The sequence below is a fragment of the Lontra canadensis genome, unplaced genomic scaffold (genome assembly GCF_010015895.1).
Source record: "Lontra canadensis isolate GAN:19392208 unplaced genomic scaffold, GSC_riverotter_1.0 scaffold112, whole genome shotgun sequence".
In the NCBI taxonomy this organism is placed as follows: Eukaryota; Metazoa; Chordata; class Mammalia; order Carnivora; family Mustelidae; genus Lontra; species Lontra canadensis.
The window spans coordinates 980,063-991,089 of record NW_022631106.1 but is presented as its reverse complement, the minus strand read 5'-3'; the positions used below and the strand labels follow the sequence as shown (position 1 = coordinate 991,089).

Genomic DNA, 11,027 nt, shown 5'->3' with positions numbered 1-11,027 from the left:
GAGAGGCAGGCAGAGAGAGAGGGAGAAGCAGACTCCCCACCGAGCAGAGGGGCTCGATCCCAGGACCCTGAGATAATGACCTGAGCCGAAGGCAGAGGCTTTAACCCACTGAGCCACGGAGGCGCCCCTCCACTGGGTTATTTTCTTGGTGGTTGTTCTAGGGACAATAGGCATCTTAACTTATCACAAGGTAAGAGGATATTTAACATTTTATATGACGATTTATTAGCTTGAATTAGTCAATAATTTAGTATTTAATAGAGGATGTAATTTAAATATTTCATATTTACATTAAATTTATACTAATGCAAGTTATTAGTTATTAAATTAACAATGATTTCATAAATAATTATTTCTTTAATATTTAGGCACTTGGTATGTGGTCTCTGCCTGTCTCCCCCACCCTGGGGTCTGCGTGTGTTGGGGGCAGATGTGCCTTTCTCATATTTGCATGAGTATATTTTTTCACATAGCTATATTCATAGTACAAATTGTATATTAGGACTACTCCAAATATTTATCCTGCTTTTTATTTTATTTATTTATTTTTAACCAGCTTTTTAAACTTAACATTTTGTTGTAGGCATTTTTATTTGCCATAAGTCTCTGTGAACTTCTTTTATAAAAGCTACCTAGGATTTCCTAGAGGGGGCAGGGCAGATTTCAATTAACCATTTCTTTGCTTTAGGACAGTGAAGCCATTTTCAGTTTTTAGCTTTTTTCCTCATATAGCAGGGAGCATCTTGGTGCACCTCACGCTTTCCCCATTTTAGAATGGCAAAAATCCCCACTGGTAAGATTACTCTGTTGAAGAGAACAAATATTTTTGTAGTTCTCAGTACCTATACCGTATGATTTTCCTCAAGAATGGTGGGGTGTGGTTGTGATGCCAACTGGGTGACAACTGGAATTTTTTTTTTTTTTTTTTTTTTTGTATTTGACATTGTCTTTCTTTGGCGATTAGCTAGGTTGGAACGTTTTTCTGTAAATCCGTTTACTGGTTATAATTTATTTTATGTAAATGGCTTCTTCATGCCCCCATCTATTTATCGATAAGGCTCTTTGCTGGTTTTTAAATTTTCAGTTTACATGAGCTCTTATGTAATATACCCTCCTCAAAACTGTTTAGGAAGGAGGCAGAGTATAAATACATAAAAACAAATAGTAAACTTTTGTGTCCCTTATTTGCTGCCAATATTTCTCCCCACTTACGGCTTCCCCGCCATTTTTTTAATGCAGAAAATTTACATTCTTCTGTAGTCAAACCCGCTAATCTCTCCTTTGTGATTTTATCAGTGATTTCCAAGTTTAATAAAAGACATTCTCCCTCTGGAGATTTGATGAATGTTTAAGTCTCTCTTCTTTTGGTTTTCTAAGTTATTAAAAAGTATGGAGCTCTTTAATCCTTATAGAATTTCTCTGTAAAGACTCTCTCTGGTCTGAGGAAGGGGATGATTTCAATGTATAAGTTTCTCAAATTCAGTGGTTTCCTCCCCTAGTTTCTTTGCCTGTGATGGTACCTGGGGCTGAGACTGACCAGGTCCTGCAGGCTGGCTGGCTGTCTATCTGGCTGGCCAGAGGGGATAAGAGAATGAGAACTTGCCTCTTGAGCTACACCCACATCCAAGGGGCAGCACAGGGTATTGGAAGAACATGACTCGGAACTGAGTTTGGCCCATGTGTGTGGACCCTCAGCCTCTCATTCTCCCTCCGCAAAAAGAGGCCAAGAGTGCCTGACAGACAGGGCTGTTGTGAGGATGATAGGAGATAAAATACAGAAAGTTCTAGAATACCACTTGGCCTATCATGGACCTCTCAGGGCCCTTTATACTGACTTGACTCCTGGGTCCCACCTGATGACCAAAGGTGTCCCTGAGCCTCCCTCACCACAGAGTGTGGGCAGGCCTGCCAAAATAGTTAAGAGTATTTACTTTTTTAGGTGAGAAAATGAAGGGTTAGAAAGTTTAAATGGCGTGCTTCCTTCAGCAGCACACAGACTAAAATTGGAATCGTACAGAGAAAGCATGGCCCTTACACAAGGATGACATGCAAATTTGTGAAGTGGCCCGTATATATTTTTTAAAGGCAGTTTAAGTGTCAGAGTAGCAGACGTTCTTGACTGCTCTGACATATGGCACCCTCCGGCCCCGCTTTGCCTCAGTGCCTCAGGGTCCTCAATGCGAAATGGAGCTAATTGTCTCCATCAGTCTCCACTGCTGAGGGGTTATTGGATAATCAAACGAAAGGCTCTGAAAAAGGCCACGGAAAAATCCAGAGCCAAGGTAGCGTCCCCATGGGCCGCTCAGTCCACTCCTCCCTCAGCCTGGACACAGACGAGGCCTTGTGTTAGGTCTGCGAGGCTCCCTGCCTCCTCACCCCTGCTCCCCAGGAGAACCACGCAGAGACTCTGTGAAGGCCCCTTGTGCCTGCTGCTCACTGGGCAAGAGGCCCAGGGCTTGGCGGAAGCCTCAGGAGGCAGAGCCTGGAGGTGAACTGCACTCAGACCCCACTGTGTTCAGCTTAGAGCAGCTTCTGAAGAGAGCCAAGGTGAGGAGGAATGTGGGGTCACCTGGCCTCCCCCATTTCACAGATGTGGAAGCTCAGGCTCAGACAGGCAGCCACATAGTGGTCATGTCAGAACATGGGCCAGGGGGATCCTGGCTTCCAAATCCAGTGCACTTTCCTCTGTTGCTGCAGTGGCCTCCTTGGGAAGGGCTCCTCTGGCCCTTCCGGAAAATTCTTTGCAAGTTAATGACATTTGAACAAAACTGCATGATGTTCGAGGGTCAGAGTGCTTGCTTTGACAAGCATAGCAAAGCCCTAAGAACAAGATGCCTCCACAGTTGGGAGGGAGTTTCCTGGGAGTAGAATTTTCCAGAAAGGGAAAGCAACATTTTTATTTATTTATTTATTTTTATTTTTTTGTTTCTTTGGAAAGCAACATTTTGAGTCAGAGCTTGAATTTATTGAAGCAGCTAGAAGAATGTGGGGGCAGTAGCTGGAGGCAGGCAAAGGTAGTACGGAAATTTGACACCACCACCCCACCCTGGCATTTTGGCATTTAAAAATAAAGTTGCTTTCTCTTTTAGCACTTAAAACAAAACAAAACAAAACAAAACAAAACAAAAAACAGAAGCCAGACTGCTCGCATTGAAGTTTAAGAGGCTAGCAATGGTCCTGAACCTTGGCTGCACATTAGAATCCCCTGGCTGGTTTCAAAATCCCAGTGCCCAGATCAACCCCCCAAGCAAGCACACAGGAGTCTCTCGGGGGAGGACCCAGTCCTCAGCAGTTCTTAAAGCTGCTCAGGTAATTCCAATGAGCCACCAAGGTTGCCTAGGGCACCACCAGACCCTGCATTACTTTGCCATCTGGTTTGTGAATCTAAACACATAAACATGTGGGGCAAATGTGTAATTCTGTTCACCACACACACTCTGCCCAGGCCTCAGGAACACCACCGGAAGAAATTCCACTCCTCTTCCCCATCCCACCCACCCCCAGTTCAGTCTTACTGTTGGGGCCCTGCCCCAGGCCCACCTCCTCCAAGAAACAGTCCCAAATCAGGATAATTAATCTTCTACTTATACTGTGCCTCTGATTTGCCTAGGGGCCCATGGCCAACATGTGGATCTTTCCTGTGGCTTTACCTGATGTGCGTTGTTATTTCTGTCTTTAGCCAGGAGTATATTCTCTGCCCAATGAGATGGTTAAACCCTCTGAGAGCAAGACCCCCAGACTTTCTCTTCCCAGAAGCCCTGAGTGGACCAGGAGCCTTCAATCAAGACTTGTTGTCCAGGAGCTGAATGAAGCCATTGGATCCCCCTGGGTTATTCTCTACACATTTAATTCTGAAAATGACCCTGGGAAACTGGGACTGTGTTATTACTTTCTATCTCCATTTTATGATGAAAATGAAACTCAGCTCAAAAATCTGGATAAGGTCACACAGATCAATGAAGTGGCAATACACCAGGCCCACTGGGCTTTCTTCCCCACCACACAGGTTTCTTCTACCAGTAGACATGTCCCCAGAGCAGGCAAGACCTTGCTGGGGGCCAAGTCAGGAGGCCTCTTCCTCCTGAAGACCTCTCTCTCTGACCGGGCAGTCGGGAAGTCAGTCTGGGAAGCTGTTTGGTCTCCACCTCCTCAGATCTGAGAAGATGGTATAACAGGATAGAAGTTTCTGCTGAGATCCGAAGATGAGAGGCATCGGTGCCCAGAGTCACTGGAAGCAAAGGGCCAATTTTATAAGGAAACATTTTTGAACTTGTTTTACAAATCTTATAGCCCTTTTTCGGGTGGAGGGTCAGTTGGAGAATTGGGGGAAAGGGCTTGTTTATTGAATGCCAATTTCCTCCTCTGTGAGGAAAGTACCTGCCTCTCACATTAAGCCCAAAAGGGGGCTTTGTTGGAGCTTCTCAGGGAGATGAGGATGGGATCCCTGCTCTTGGGGTGGTGGACTGGTGCTTGACTCTCACTTGTCTAGAGATGGTTGGCCAGTTGCCTAGTGGATGAACCAAGGGAGAGGTTGCTATGCTGAGATCAGCCTGAAATCCCTGAATCCTCTGGGAGAAAGATGCATGGATGTATCTCATGGAACAGAGTGGAAAGTGTCTGTTGTGGTTGAACTGTGTCCCAGGACCCAGAAGTGATGGCTGGTGCCCCTGAATCAGAGACAGAGCCACAGGGAAATGCAGCTGCAGGTGGGGACAGGGGACAGGGAATGGACTCTGGGGGCTTGCCCTGCTTCTGGGCCTCTGTCCTCTCGCCTAACTGTGGAGCCTGGCAGCGAGGGTGGTTCTGTACCTGGGGAAGCCTTTCTTGATCCCATCGGCTCTCTTGGGGACTCTGTGCCCAGCAGTCCCCTTTCTCACGCCACATTGTATCTGTCTGGTCATTGACCATCTCTCTTCCACGACAGTGGGGAGTGCACGTGTTTTGTCTGCACAGCTCGGCTCAGCAGGGTACAGTTTTCTGGGGTCACACAACACAGGGCTCTGCAAACTTCTTAAAGGGCCAGAGAATGCTTTCAGCTTTGAAGAGCCGCACAGCCTCTGCAGCTGCAATCCAGCTCTGCGGTCGTGGTCTGAGAGCAGCCCCAGACCTTCCATAAACGAGTAGGGGTCCTTTTGTCTGGTGACGCTCTGTGTGCAGAAACAAGCTGCTGGCCAGGGGGCCGTGTTTGGCCAGCCCCAGACCCGGGGCTTCTCATGAACGAAATCACCGGTGAGCAAAAGGGAAACCTGCATGACATTTGGATGGGAACAGGCGTGCATCTTCAGAACGAGCGTGAAGGCAGGGCGGCCTGAACGATGGGGCCCTTACAAGGGACGGACGAGTGGACTGGGGACTGTGATGTCCTCACTGAGCCATTGATGGGCCACGGTCAACAGATGGCAATGACAGTGATTAGCTGTGGTAGAGGGCTGTTGCTGGGATCTCAGAGGATTCTGGACATCATGTACTTAGGATGGGGCTTGAAACTTAGTTTTGAGTAAGGCTGCTACCATTGTCAAATCTAAGACATATTTTTGTTTATTATTTTTTAAAGATTTTATTTGTCAGAGAGAGAGAGCACAAGCTGGGGAAGTGGCAGGTAGAGGGAGAAGAAGCCTCCCTGCCGAGCAGGGAGCCCAGTGTGGGGCTCAATCCCAGAACTCTGGGATCATGGCCCAAGCAGAAGGCAGATGCTTAACCAGCTGAGCCACCCAGGTGTCCCTAAGACGTAAAAAATTACGGTAAAATATGCATAAAAAAAAATTTGCCGTTTTAGTCATTTTTCAAGTGTACAATCCAGCGGCACTTAATACATGCACTACGTGTGCAGCCATCCACATTACCTAGCACTGGAACATTTTCATCACTCCGGAAGGCAGCCCGATGCACACAAAGCAACGATTCCCCATTCCTCTCTCCTCCAGGCTCCGCAGAACATACGTTTTTGTTTTTAATTTATTTTCTTCCGTCTTCACATCCCTGAGACCCAGCTGTGCTTACAGTCAAAGGTCTTAGGATCGCTGCTTTTCAGGCGGCAGTCCCATGTCGGTGTCACCGAGGGCATGAGCATAAACCGGGCCGTAGGTCTTTGGTAGAGTTTTGTGCATTCTTGGGTATTTTATTTGTTGAGTTTAAACTGCCATCCAAACTGCCTTCAAGAATGCTATGATTCAGCAGAGAAATGAAAAAGTTGTTGAGTAGGAAGAAAGATACGAAACACAGCAGCAGGGCATAAATTTGATATTAATGAAGCAGATATACATCATCAGAGGAACAACCACTGTCTGTGCTCCCTCCGAAGCAACAGCCAAGTGCTTTCTGGGAGAGGACAGGAAGCTACCAACGGTTCAAGCTGGGCTATATTTTATTACTGAGATACGTCTAGAAGACGGGCTGTCACATAGGAAGCAAGGCAACTGGAGCCCAGAGAAACTGAAATCCCTTAGGGTAGATGATAAACAATTTCAAAGTAAGGAAAGGTTGGTGTGACTGGTTCATGTGTCACATGGGACTATTAAGACATCGTGTCTCAGTTTCATGGCAGTATTATTTTTCTTGATGGCACATAAAAAACGGTGTATCTTACAATTGATGGCATCTTAAAATGAGATACAGTATTATTACCATCACGTTGCACGGTTATTTCTATTTGCTTTTTCCCCCACACTAGACTGTCAATGTTTGAAAGACAAGGAGTTTATCTTACTGCTGAATCCTCAAGGCCTTGGCCAGTGTCTAGCGTGTGGCAGGAATCAACAAATGACGTGGAATGAACAAAACTCATTTGGGAGCTGAAGCTCAAATTAATTAATCAGTATTAGCACCCAGCTTTAAGGTTTCTATGAAAACTAAGTCAAAACCCAGCTTTAAAAATCCTGACTCCTCCTACTCCATGAGCATTTACTCATGGAGTTTTGGTACCAGGTAGGACTGTATTTGCCCCAAGTGGTATGGCCTCCCAAACAATGGCCTCAATGGGATGTGAACGGATTACTGCCTCAGATTAAGGAAGTGTGGAAGTTAAGTGCCCAGGGGATGGTGGTACAGCAGCAGGACCATCAGGTTCTCAGCTTACTTTGGTCATGATGTGCCAGCCTTACACGTGGTATCCACCTCTAAGGTCTAAGATGGCTGCTCGAGCTCCAGACATTGTGTTCACATTCCAGCTGGCAGGAAGTAGGAAAGGAGGTCAGAAAAGTGAATGTGAGTCCTTCCCCTAAGCCATAAAGGCCACTCTGCTTATACTCCGTCAGCTAGAACTTGACTACATCTAACCACATGGAGCCTAGGAAACACGGGCTTTTGTCTAGGCAGTCACGTATCCCACTAAAATTCAGGGGTTCCATTCCTGAGGAAGAATGGGGAATGAATACTGAGGGACAAGTAGCAGGCTCTGCCATAGCTGTGAAGCTCTGTGGTGTTGCTTCCGTGGACAACATGGTAAGTAGGCTTGTTCTCTCCTGGTGCTGGAAGGCTTTCCAGGGGCAGGAGGGCACAAGCCGGGCTGCGAATGACGGGGAGGACTTAAATGAGCAGAAAGGATGGCTAAGGGCATTTCTAGCGGGAGAATGGGCTCAAAGGCAGGAAGGCACAAAGGTGTACCTGTGGGTTAGTAGGGTACCCTTGACCAAGCAGGGGCCATGTGTCAGGAGCTAGCTAGCTTGTTCCCAGCCCCAGAGCAGGGGGCCACCCCCCAGAGCCTTGGTTTCCTCCTCTGTAAAACAGGCACAGAGACCATCCTGTTGTGAGGATTCAATGAAATGCGGCAGGAGGGAGCCTTTATACACTGTAGATGTTCAAATACAATAGCCATTGGGGCACCTGGGGGGCTCAGTCATTAAGTGTCTGCCTTTGGCTCGGGTCATGATCCCGGGGTCCTGGGATCGATGCCCTCATATCAGGCTCCCTGTTCAGCTGGGAGTCTGCTTCTCCCTCTGCCTGCCACTCCCCCTGCTTGTGCTCGCTCTCTGACAAATAAGTAAAATCTTAAAAAAAAAAAAACCAAAAACAAAAACCCAAAACCAAGAGTCACTGTCATGATGACATAGGTTCAGCCTTGAAATGGAGGAAGAATTTGCACTCCACACCCCCTTCCCCAGCAGCTCCCCACTCGCAGTGCCCCTGTGCAGGTATGAGATGCGAGTGGAGGGCATGCAGGCAACCCGGGGGACAGGAGCCTTTAGTGGGGCAGAGAAGGGCACAGAGAGGCTCCTGGAATGTAAGACAGCGACGGGGAGAATGCTGGGAGAGTAGGCCTGGATTGTCCTAGTGCCTGTTGCCCTGCTCTCCCCCATCAAGGAGCACAGTGATCAATGTTCTGGGCTAGCCAGGGGTCAAGTCTGGGTCCCCGGGGCCCATGCAGGCTCGTGGGTTGGGTGCCAGCTCTCAGGAGGGCCAGCCATGGGGCTGAGGGAGCTCCTGTGGCAGAAACCAGAGGCGACAAAAGCTGAAAGTGAGGGTAGAGTGTGCCGGGTGGGGCCAGCCTTGGTCCAGCTTGGGCCTGGAGGTCTGACCAGGCTTCACAGAGATGGAAGAGCGTTTTAGTCCGGTAGGGCGGTCATAACAGAATCCCCTAGTCTGGGAGCTTGAACAACAGACACTGATCTCTCGCAGCTCTGGAGGTGGGGGATCTAAGATCTGGATGCCGGCTGATTTATTCTCAGTGACAGCCTGCTCCTGGCTTGCAGATGGCCACTTTCTTGCTGTGTCCTCACACGGCAGAGAGAGAGAGAACTCTGGACTCTCCTCTTCTTACAAGAACACTACCTGAACCTAATAACCTCCCAAAGGCCCCACCTCCAGACCCTGTTCCAGGGGGTGGGGGGGTGGTGTCAGGGTTTCAGTAAAAGAAGGAATGCAAACATATGTGAAGGAACCCAGACACTGAATCCATAACAAACACCTTGCGGCTGTTAGAAATCTGCCCTGGGCCCTGTGAGGTCCTGCTCGGCCCCCACGCTTGGCTGGGGCCCTGGGAACCCATCATGGCAGTCGTATTTCTGTCTGGCCTGATGGAGCAGTCAGGTGGGAGCTTGGGAGCCACTTCTTCCTGCTGATGTGCAGGGAGGGAGGCTGCCTCGGGGCGGTGGGGGGGGGGGTAGCTGCAGCCCCATCCCAAGGCTACCAGGGCTTCATTACGCTGATGGAAACAAACTACTTTTTTTTTTTTTCCTCCCTTCATGAGATTTCTGCAAAGTAGGTTATGAAGCCCGTAGTGATGAGTGCAGAGGGCAGGACTGGAGGGGAGGGAGAGTTAGAGAAATGGCCAGAGAGAAGCACCAACCAGGTCAGAGATGCAGAGGGGAGAGTGGGGCGCGGGGGAGGGAGGAAGATTCGAAGACACGGAGATGGGGTCAGGCAAAGACACTGGAGCAGAGGGAGTCAGAGAGAGAAATCAGAGGACAAAGTGGCCAAGATCCAGAGAGATGTGTGGGAGATGGGGTGTGTTAGAAGATAAAGCTGAGGACAGGGAAGAAGCCCTGAGGGAGGGGAGGCAGACTGAGGGCCCTTCCCTACCCCAGCCAAACCCAGGAGAGGGAGAAAGGGGAACCCTGGTCTGTGCTGCGCAGCTCACTGGGCCCAGGGTCTCCCCTGGGTCTGGCCTGGTTACCTTCTCTCTAGTCCAACCCCTCACCTCCAGATTGGGTACCAGGGCCTACGGAGCCGAGAGACGGGGGCTGCTGATCAGATGGGTCCAGGGTGGCCAGGCCTGTAGGCTGGGGGTGGGGATGGTGACCTCCAGGGGCCCCTGTTCATCCCAGGGCTCACAGGACAGCAGCAGGCTGTGGCAGTGCTGTAAGGGAATCAAAATTCAGGGCTGAAGGAGGAGGTGTAGAGATAAAGAACATCCCACATTCAGATTATTAGCTACGAGTTGTTCTCCCTTCCGGAGAGCGTGGTCTTCTTGAACCAGATGGTTGTGAATCATGCCCATCTCAGAGCACAGCCAGCCCTTTCCCTGAGAGCAAATCCCAACAAGCTAGGGCCCTGTCTGACCCTGGCAGGAAGTGAGGCAGCTTTTCTAGAAAAGAATTCCATGGGCCTCTCCCCACACCCATGGGGAAGCTCCAGACCCTAGGAGTTGGGTTCAGGACCCAGGACCCAGAGTGGCCAGAAGGGCAGGGGACAGCCTGGATTTGTGTTTTGGGTACAAGGAGCTAGCGGTCGGGGGTCTCAGAGACCAGGGCAGGACAACCCAACTAGGGACAGGGTGTACAGGAGGGGGAGGCAACAGACCACACTGAGGCCTATAGGGGGCAGCAGAGGGCAGGACCTGCCTCGTTCCCTCTGCCCAGGGCTCCCTGCACTTCCTCAGAAATGTCCGTGTCCAGACAAAAACCCTGGGCAGGGGCTCTGGGTTGTCATGAGGAACAATGTAGAAGCAGCTGGCAGCATGTCCTTGGAAAGGATCCCTTAAGAAGGTGAAGACAGCAGTGTCATTCTTCAAAAACAGGGCGATGGGAGAGACAAGAACAGGCAAGAGGCATTCCAGATTGGCTGGTCCTCCCTCAGGACACCGAAGGGGGCAGGAGGCTGCCCAAGGCCACACAGCCAAACCGTCGTGTTTGTGTGTCTGCTTATATGTCACTGAAGTGTAGTTGACAGCAAGGTTGTATTAGCTAGATGCAGGGCAACATTGTGATTCAACAGCCCTCCTTCCTCATACTCAAGGTCCCCACGGAACAGTACATTGTTGACTACATGCCCTGTGTTGTACTTTTCATCCCATGACTGGTTTTATAACAGGAACTATTTTTTTTTATTTGTCATAGAGAGAGCCCAAGCAGGCAGAGGCAATGAGAGAAGCAGGCTCCCTGCTGGACAAGGAGCACAATGTGGGATTTGATCCCAGGACCCCGGGATAATGACCTGAGCTGAAGGCAGTGGCCCAACCGAATGAGCTACCCAGGCGTCCCTATAACAGGAACTTTTTTTTTTTTTTATTTTTTAAGTAGGCTGCATGTCCAACGTGGGGCTGGAACTCACAACCCTGACCTCAAGAGTCGCATGCTCTACCAACTGAGCCA

General features: G+C 49.3%; 1 non-coding gene across 1 annotated transcript; it reads left to right on the top strand.

Annotated features, from left to right (window-relative positions):
• Window positions 1-1,973: 1,973 nt before the first annotated feature.
• LOC116856817 lies at window positions 1,974-2,076 on the top strand. Its single transcript, XR_004380631.1, has one exon. It is a non-coding gene; the product is annotated as a U6 spliceosomal RNA (small nuclear RNA).
• Window positions 2,077-11,027: the final 8,951 nt, after the last annotated feature.